The sequence below is a fragment of the Eurytemora carolleeae genome, unplaced genomic scaffold, assembly GCF_000591075.1.
Source record: "Eurytemora carolleeae unplaced genomic scaffold, Eaff_2.0 scaffold199, whole genome shotgun sequence".
In the NCBI taxonomy this organism is placed as follows: Eukaryota; Metazoa; Arthropoda; class Copepoda; order Calanoida; family Temoridae; genus Eurytemora; species Eurytemora carolleeae.
The window spans coordinates 374,078-382,685 of record NW_019396149.1 but is presented as its reverse complement, the minus strand read 5'-3'; the positions used below and the strand labels follow the sequence as shown (position 1 = coordinate 382,685).

The window sequence follows — 8,608 nt, the reverse complement described above, 5'->3', positions numbered from 1 at the left end:
ACCAGATTACACAAAGTTATATAGTATAAATATGTGAAGTACACCTGCAGTATGGAAACAGTACAACAAAATGGCCGTTTTACACTTTTTTCTAGTAAATTCCTCTATATATATTCTATTCTCTATGATTAAAGGTCTGTGTATAAAAAATTTTCACTTTATTTTAAATTTCTTATTTTTTTCTAGTTTCAGTTTTTCAAAAAAAAAAATTTTTTTTTTTTTTTTCTATTTTCTAATCCTTAAATTCTTACAACTTTACAACATGGTGTAAACCTCAGACTTTTAATCGCACAAAATAAATTGTTTAAAATATCAATGGTCAAAGATCATTTTGCAAATATAAGGATTAGAAAATTTGAGTTCAAAGCCATAAATAATTTCCAAATTTGTTTATTTTTGCAGTACGTTACCTGGGCCGATCCTATACTGAAGAAAGCAAGTAAACAAACAAACAAGAATTCTGACACCAATAAAGCTAATAAATGGACATCACAGGTGGTTTTTTATGAAGTTTAAAACAGAAAATAGTTTGACAGCTACACGTTACACCAAAGTAAATTATATGTAATATATTTGCATAATTCTGCGTAAAATCAAAACTAGAGGAACTACGAGGTCTCAAAGTCCTACCATTGGTTTAATTTTGTGACCTTCAAGTTTGTCTAGGTTTTCTATCCCACACAAATATGAGAAGAACAATTTTTTTCTGCTCCACAGCTCTTTAATAAGTACTCTCCACCAAAATCCTTAATTTCTTCGTTCAATTTACTACAGATCACTTCGTTACACACCGAACTCTTAGTTTAGGGTTTAAGAGGAGTTGTAATTGAAAACTTGTTTGCTTTCAAATTTACGTAAAATTTAGTTTAATTTGACGTAAAGAAGGGTACTCATCAGTTATCCTTCACATTAAGAGCGTAATTTAGCGCAAAAAGTTTACAATTTCGAAGTAAGTTTAATCAAGAAATATATAGACCAGGAACCGCCATATATGATGCGTCAAATCTGTGTACTGCAGTGGGAGGAGATCAAAACAAAGAATTCAGGGGCAACGCATCATTTTTGACTTTTGAGGGAAAAGGTCCCAAGGGTTGGAATAAGAATATATTGCTATTGTATTTTCCATATTCAAAAGAAAGCCAAAAATCATAAGTATTCGCTCTTACTTGATAAATTAACTAGTTTTTTTTTGTTGGACTGTAATATCACATCAGAGCTTTAGTCCTTTCCTTCTGTGTGGGGCACTGGGTTTGTTTACATTCCTCCCAGTGTACAGTACATAATATGCGTATATCTGAGTTGGGCGTTACTGTATATATAGTTCCTTGAGTTTGATATAATGAAGGAAATGTAGGGTTTCATACAATGAATGATATTCGCTAAGGTTTTTTTTCAATTTTAACAAATATAATTATCATTTGACTATTTTCTTGTTATCGCTGTACAAAAATTAATGTTTTTAACCGTATTTTCGAATCCAGGATGAAATACCAAAATTTATGGGAATGCCTCTCTACGCTTTAAGAGACTATAAGGTGATTAGAGATTTATCAAATTCCATAAAATTGATAAATTTTGAGATTTGTTATTGTCAGTATAAACTGGAGATTTATGGCTATGATTACTAGAGAAATATTATTATTATATGATATTAATTATTGTTATTAATGAAGATTTAGTATTAGTATTATTGGAGATTTTTTATTATTATTATTATTGGAGATTTAAAATTACTACTATTGGATATTTATTATTATTATTATTATTGGAGATTTAGTATTATTATTGGAGTCTTTTAACCCTGTCAAGTTTGTGATTTTAGTTTCTCTTAAACTCTTTTCCTCAAACTGCTATATGTACTCTCTACAGCTATCATTTATTCTCAAATGTTTAGAGATTGTGTTCGTCCCTGTCCATTGTAGGTGCTTATTCAACAGCCAACCTTATGCTAAACTCTACACTGTACAATTTGCTTTTAAATGATATTTTGTTCTATTTTCAGTTCTCTTTCTTTTATCTCTTCTGTGATATCTCGTGGTAAGTAAATTATAATTAATATGACAATAGAACTAAAAATAGGATTATAGGACTAGGACTAGGACTAGGACTAGAACTAGGGCTAGGACTAGGAATAGGTTTAGGAACAGGACAAGGACTAGGACTAGGACTAAGACTAGGACTAGGACTAGGACTAGGACTAGGATTAGGACTAGGACTAGGACTAGGTTTAGGACCAGGACAAGGACTAGGACTAGGACTAGGACTACGACTAGGACTAGGACTAGGTTTAGGACCAGGACAAGGACTAGGACTAGGACTAGGACTAGGACTAAGAATAGGACTAGGAATAGGAATAGGACTAGAAATTGGAATAGGTCAAGAAATATGAATAGGTCTAAGACTATGACAACTGGGACTTCAAATGTTATTGTCCAATTTTCCTGGAATTTCTGTGTTAAAGTTTAATTTAAAAGTATCTTTACTTTTTCTCCTTTTTACAAATGTTCAATACTCTTTATCTGAAGTCGCAAATGTTAGAAAACTAAGCTTTTTGTCAACATTCCTAAAGTTTTAGTCTAGTTGTGGCATTTTTATAAATAGGTTCCAGTTTCTATAGGCTGATATTTGTTCGTCTTGACAGCAAGGACTTTATGTTTGGACAATATTGAAAATTTTAAATAATGAAGCGTGTCACCATTTAGGGTTACCAGGTTTCTTTTTTTGCCAGCTCAAGCCTCTTAAATTCATACTTTTCATTTAAGATTCAAATTTTTTGATTTTCCTTGTTACAATTATCTCAAAATGGTATTTTTCAGGGAAACTTTTATAATTTGTTTTTTTTCTACATTTTTTAAAAGGACTGTAAGCAAAATTTCAAGTGACCCTCCATGCAAAGGTGACAATGCCCGATTCACAACGGTAACATTAAAAGGTTTGTCTGATCAAGAATTAATTAGATAACAATGTTTATAATTTTGAAATCTGATTAGTTTCAATTGAGGTTTCTCTGCAGTAAATATGTCTTGCGCACTTCTACTGCAGGAAAATATATAGAAATTATCAGAATAAAGCACTTTTCAAGCTAGATAAAGGATTTAATGATATTGACATATGTGCATGAAGGTTCACTACAAATTAAGCTCACTTACTGTTCTCAAAATTGTTTATAAATCGTTTAGGCTGTGAGAAATAAATAGAAACATATTTTCAATCGTCACATAGTTGTTTCCCTGAAATATGTAAACAGTCCCTTAACAATATTCTAGGTGGGCGCACCACCAGCAACACCTCCCCTGGAGTGAGAGCTCCGCCCCCCTCCAGCCAGGGGCCTCGAACCCCCGGCCACACCTCCGCCGGGAAAATAATCTCTAAAAAATTGTTTCGAACCCGGAGTAAATCTTCTAACAGGTCAGATATTCACATTTGTAATTGTACATTGAGAACTAGAACACTGTGGACTAGGTAGACGATATTATAGCATAGTCTGTATAGCATACTGTTCCAGAGCAAAGGTTTACAAATAACTTATGAAATCGCTATGCGGCTATGCAGTGTTGTGGACCAACTCTTTAGGATTCATTTGAGACATATAAAACTTTTTAAAGATCTGTATATCCTGAGTTTGAGCACAAAGTCGACGTTCAAAATTATTCATTTGGGTGGTTAAATATCTTGAGAATCGATTTTTTAAAAATTATTAAATAACGACGACAAAAATGTAGCAAAAATTTTAAAGTTAACAAATTTGTTATTTAGGAACAGGTTAAGAGAAAATTGACTCTTATTGTCGAAAATAAGTAATCTTATTCCGTTATTTGTGGCTTTAATGTCTCATTGTTCACAAAACAGTTTCTGTAGATTTCCTGGAATTTTTATTGAAAAGACGACATTTGAAGAATATGAAGAAGTCTACGAATAAATTCGTAAAGAATAAGAAATACATTAAAATGATGAAAAATAAAATAATAGATTCTAACATTGATATATTGACAAACATCTATTGAGAAATATGTTCCTAAAAATCTAATTATTAGTTTACTGTCGAATATATTTTACATTTGCTGTCGTCTTTGTTTTTTAATTTAAAAAAAAATCGATTCTCAAAACTTAACCACCCAAATGGATGATTTTGAACGTCGACTTGAATAAACTTGTTTGTTGTAGACTTTGCGCTCAAACTCAGTAATTTTACATCATCAAAACGTTTTATATGTCTTATGAGTTTTAAAAAAATCCTCCACAATACTACATTCTCAGATCAACTACCATACATTGCCGGTCACTCCATTCAAGTTAAAAAGTCGTCTTTCTGTTTCAGAGTTTTACAGTCCTCGCTGGAGGATTACCATTCCCAATTGTATAAAAAGGAACCATGAACACTCGCCCCAAATTTTCTTCCCTTAATCATTGCAACCTGATTGTGATAACCTTTGATATTTCATGCTTTGATTATTTGATCCAGCGGAATTCTTATTTTGAAATATCAAACTCTTAGGTTGCAAAGATGTTTTGATTGTTATCAAATTATGAGTTTGTTTAGGATACGCATTTATAATCATGTGGTTACCGTTATTAACACGGATCAAGTAACTCTCTATATAGATCTACCAACAAAGCCACAAATATGATAGCTAATCAAAATCTAAAGGGTGGGAGATTATTTAGGAAATATATAAAATTCCATAATTTGATCTTTATTTGCAGAGCCAGTAGTATTCCTATACCTTCCCCTTGGATTCCACAGGTAAAGTAACAGGAAAGGACAGGATAGGACAGGATAGGACAGGATAGGACAGGATAGGACAGGATAGAACAGGAAAGGACAGGATAGGACAGGATAGGACAGGTTAGGACAGGACGGGACAGGATAGGACAGGATAGGACAGGATAGGACAGGATAGGACAGGATAGGACAGGATAGGACAAGAAAAGGTCAAATATTTAAATATTTTACCACGTGAGTTTGAACAAGGATCATTAGAGTCAGTATACTAGTTTTTCACTATTCTCTCAGATCTTACATAGAAGTCTGTAGCAAAATTTGTGTAAACTTGATATTCTATGAACTTGCAGTACGTTGCATATTATCAATATCGATTTAATGTTGCAAACTTAGACATAATGACATTATTCATTGAAACTGCATTTGAATTGAATACTTAACATGATTAGCTTAAATCATGTGACATACCTAAATTACGCTAAAACATGTACAGAGTATAGCTTAACTGCATTATATCTATTCTCTCTAATCTTTAAATACGCACCATACACTTTTACTGTGCGATAAATACGTAATGCTATGGCTTTAATCATGTAATATAGTTAACATCATAGGAATTGTAACTACGTCAATTCATGTTAACTTTGTGACATAAGATATTACATAGAGTTAATTGAAACATAGGAGTTGAGATCATACCTTGAGTATTGGTATTAATCTATTAAGTGCTAGTGTCTGTATTGACATCAATAGCTAACAAGATCCCACCCTGTATAGTGGCGTTGATTAGTCACAGGATTGTAGCCGTGTGGATTGTGTCCTAGTTAACACTGATCAATTGATTGCTAGTGTCTGTATTGACATCGAAAACTAACAAGATTGAGCCCTGTGTAGTGGCGTTGATTAGTCATGGGATTGTTATAGTCGTGTGAATCATGTCCTGTTTGAGACATTGATCAATTGATTGTTAGTATCTGTATTGACACTAATAGCTAACAAGATGGCGCCCCGTGTAGTGGCGTTGATGTTCACGGGATTGTAGTTGTGTGGATTGTCTTCCTGTGTGACATTTAGAACATTGGATCGTCCCTGTCATTTGGGATTGTTTTATATAAAGCTTGTTTGATAGCTTTGCTTGTGTCCTTGTGTGGCATTTAAAGCTTGGGATTCAGTCATGGTTGAACACTGTATTAGTGGCAGGATTTTTATAGCTACACTTGTGTCCCTGTGTGGCATTTAGAGACTGTGATTCAGTCATGGTTGAGATTGATAGCGGACGGATTGTACCTGTATAGATACAATTCAACTAAAACTTTTTATTCTAGCAACTTATTTTAAAATAAATATCAATTTTTTTTTCATTTAGATTATCTAGTTACCACATGTAGCACTATTTTCTCTCTGTGTGATAAACTTATTATTTTTTTGCATTGCTAGAAATGTGTATAATTAGCACAGTAATTAAGTTTTTGCAACATCTATGTATAGTATACAAATTCTTGTCCCTCCCCCCCCCCCCGTCCTTCATCTCCACTTGCAAAAACGTTGTTTCTATATTTCAATTTGAAAATGCTAACCCTTGCAAAAGTTTGAATAGTCATATATTTGGTGGTAGATGTTAGGTACTTTCCCAAAGGCCTTTTTCCAAGCAGCAACTATCCAAGGGTATTTATCCAAGCTGCAACTTCACAAGTTTGTTCTAGCCGCAGCTCGCTCGCCCCTGAAGCCTGTTTTAGCATAGTGCACGCCTAGTCCAACCTATCTGCAGCGCTTGGCCCCAGTTGCAGCCTGTCGGATTTAATGAATTTGAGCTATGTCTGGAGTTTAGAGATGATTTAACCACGTGTTTTGACTGCAATATATCCAGGATCTTCACTTTATCTGATCAAGACTACAATATGTCCACGATCTTCACTTTATCTGATCAAGACTACACTATATCCAGGATATTCTCTTTATCTGATAAAGACTACAATATATCCAGGATCTTCTCTTTATCTGATCAAGACTACAATATATCCAGGATCTTCACTTTATCTGATCAAGACTACAATATATCCAGGATCTTCTCTTTATCTGATCAAGACTACAATATATCCAGGATATTCTCTTTATCTGATCAAGACTACAATATATCCAGGATATTCTCTTTATCTGATCAAGACTACAATATATCCACGATCTTCACGTTATCTGATCAAGACTACAATATATCCAGGATCTTCTCTTAATCTGATCAAGACTACAATATATCCACGATCTTCTCTTAATCTGATCAAGACTATAATATATCCAGGATATTCATTTATGGTTGTTTTAAAAAGTGACTCGCGCTTTTAATATTGAATTTAACAATTTCAAGATGGAAAAGCAACGATATCTTCAATATTATTAATCTAATAAAGGTTAAAACTCAGGTACTCTAAACTTTATGAAGATTTTGCCCCTCCTCTGAGGTATTTTAATAATTATGTATTAATGATTTCAAAACTATTTTGAAGGTAATTTATATATTTACATATTGAGCAGTAATTAGTCCGCATAATTGTACGCAGATAGATAGGTAGATAGATAGAAGATAGATAGATAGATATGTAGATAGATAGGTAGATAGATAGAAGATAGATAGATAGATAGATAGATAGATAGATAGATATATAGATAGATAGATAGATAGATAGATAGATAGATAGATAGATAGATAGATAGATAGATCGATCGATCGATCGGTAGATAGATAGATGATAGATAGATAGATAGATAGATAGATGGATAGAAAGATAGATATATAGATATAGAGATATAGATAGCTAGATAGATAGCTAGATAGACAGATTGATTGATTAATAGATAGATAGATAGATAGATAGATATATAGATAGATGGATAGAAAGATAGATATATAGATATAGAGATATAGATAGATAGATAGATAGATAGATAGATAGATAGATAGATAGATAGATAGATAGATAGATAGATAGTGTATCCTTGTATCCTTGTATCCTTGTATCCTTGTATCCTAGTAGCCTAGTATCCTTGTATCCTAGTAGCCTAGTATCCTTGTATCCTAGTATCCTAGTATCCTTGTATCCTAGTATCCTAGTATTCTGATATCCTATGGATTCTAGTATTCTAGTATCCGAGTATCCTAGTATCATATTTGGCATCCTGGTATCCTAATATCCTAGTATCCTGGGATCCTGGTATCCTAGTATCCTAGTATATCCTATAGAATCCTAGTATCCTAGTATCCTGGTATCCTAGTATCGCAGTATCCTAGTATCCTGGTATCCATAGTATCTTAGTATCCTAATATTCTAGTATCCTAGTATCACATGGGAATCTAAAATGTAAACAAACTCCTAAATTTCTGGAATTTATTGATTACATCTATATTTGTTTATTTGTTTATTTTTCAACACATCTTGTACTTTCCAATTTATCCAAATTTTTACTGAAAGTTTTATATTCTTGGAAATTCATTGCTAGTATGAAATGAAATGAAAATTGCAACCGTTTAGAATTTTTCTCCCCCTTTCGATGCTAAAGAATAAAGCTGTTAGTTGTATCTAAACTACATATACAGTTATATTAAGCCATATCTTTGCTGGAGAAAATGGGACGCATAAATGTGCAAAAAGATAAATATGTCAATCACAAGCTTCCAGTGATTCAGCAAAATAAACAATAGACATTTTAGTAGACGTTTGTCAGACAAAAATACTATAGGTTTTTTACCAAAAGTATTTATTTATTTTTACAAGGATTTCCCAAAAACCTACATTTTTTGATACGTTTTTTTAAATTTGAGATTTTGCATTATTAGATTTCAAATATACATATATGTTTGTTTGTCCACACCTTTTTAACTTTCCACCCTCC

At 32.6% G+C, this 8,608-nt stretch overlaps 1 protein-coding gene across 1 annotated transcript in view; it reads left to right on the top strand.

Moving 5' to 3' along the window:
• The window catches only part of LOC111696490 (rho GTPase-activating protein 6), a 38,913-nt gene that overhangs the window by 1,016 nt on the left and 29,289 nt on the right, over nt 1-8,608 (top strand). The window contains exons 2-4 of the mRNA XM_023466099.1: nt 2,003-2,037; nt 3,267-3,408; nt 4,705-4,744. The gene's annotated coding sequence lies outside the window, so the exon portion shown is untranslated. The remainder of the gene's footprint in view (nt 1-2,002; nt 2,038-3,266; nt 3,409-4,704; nt 4,745-8,608) is intronic.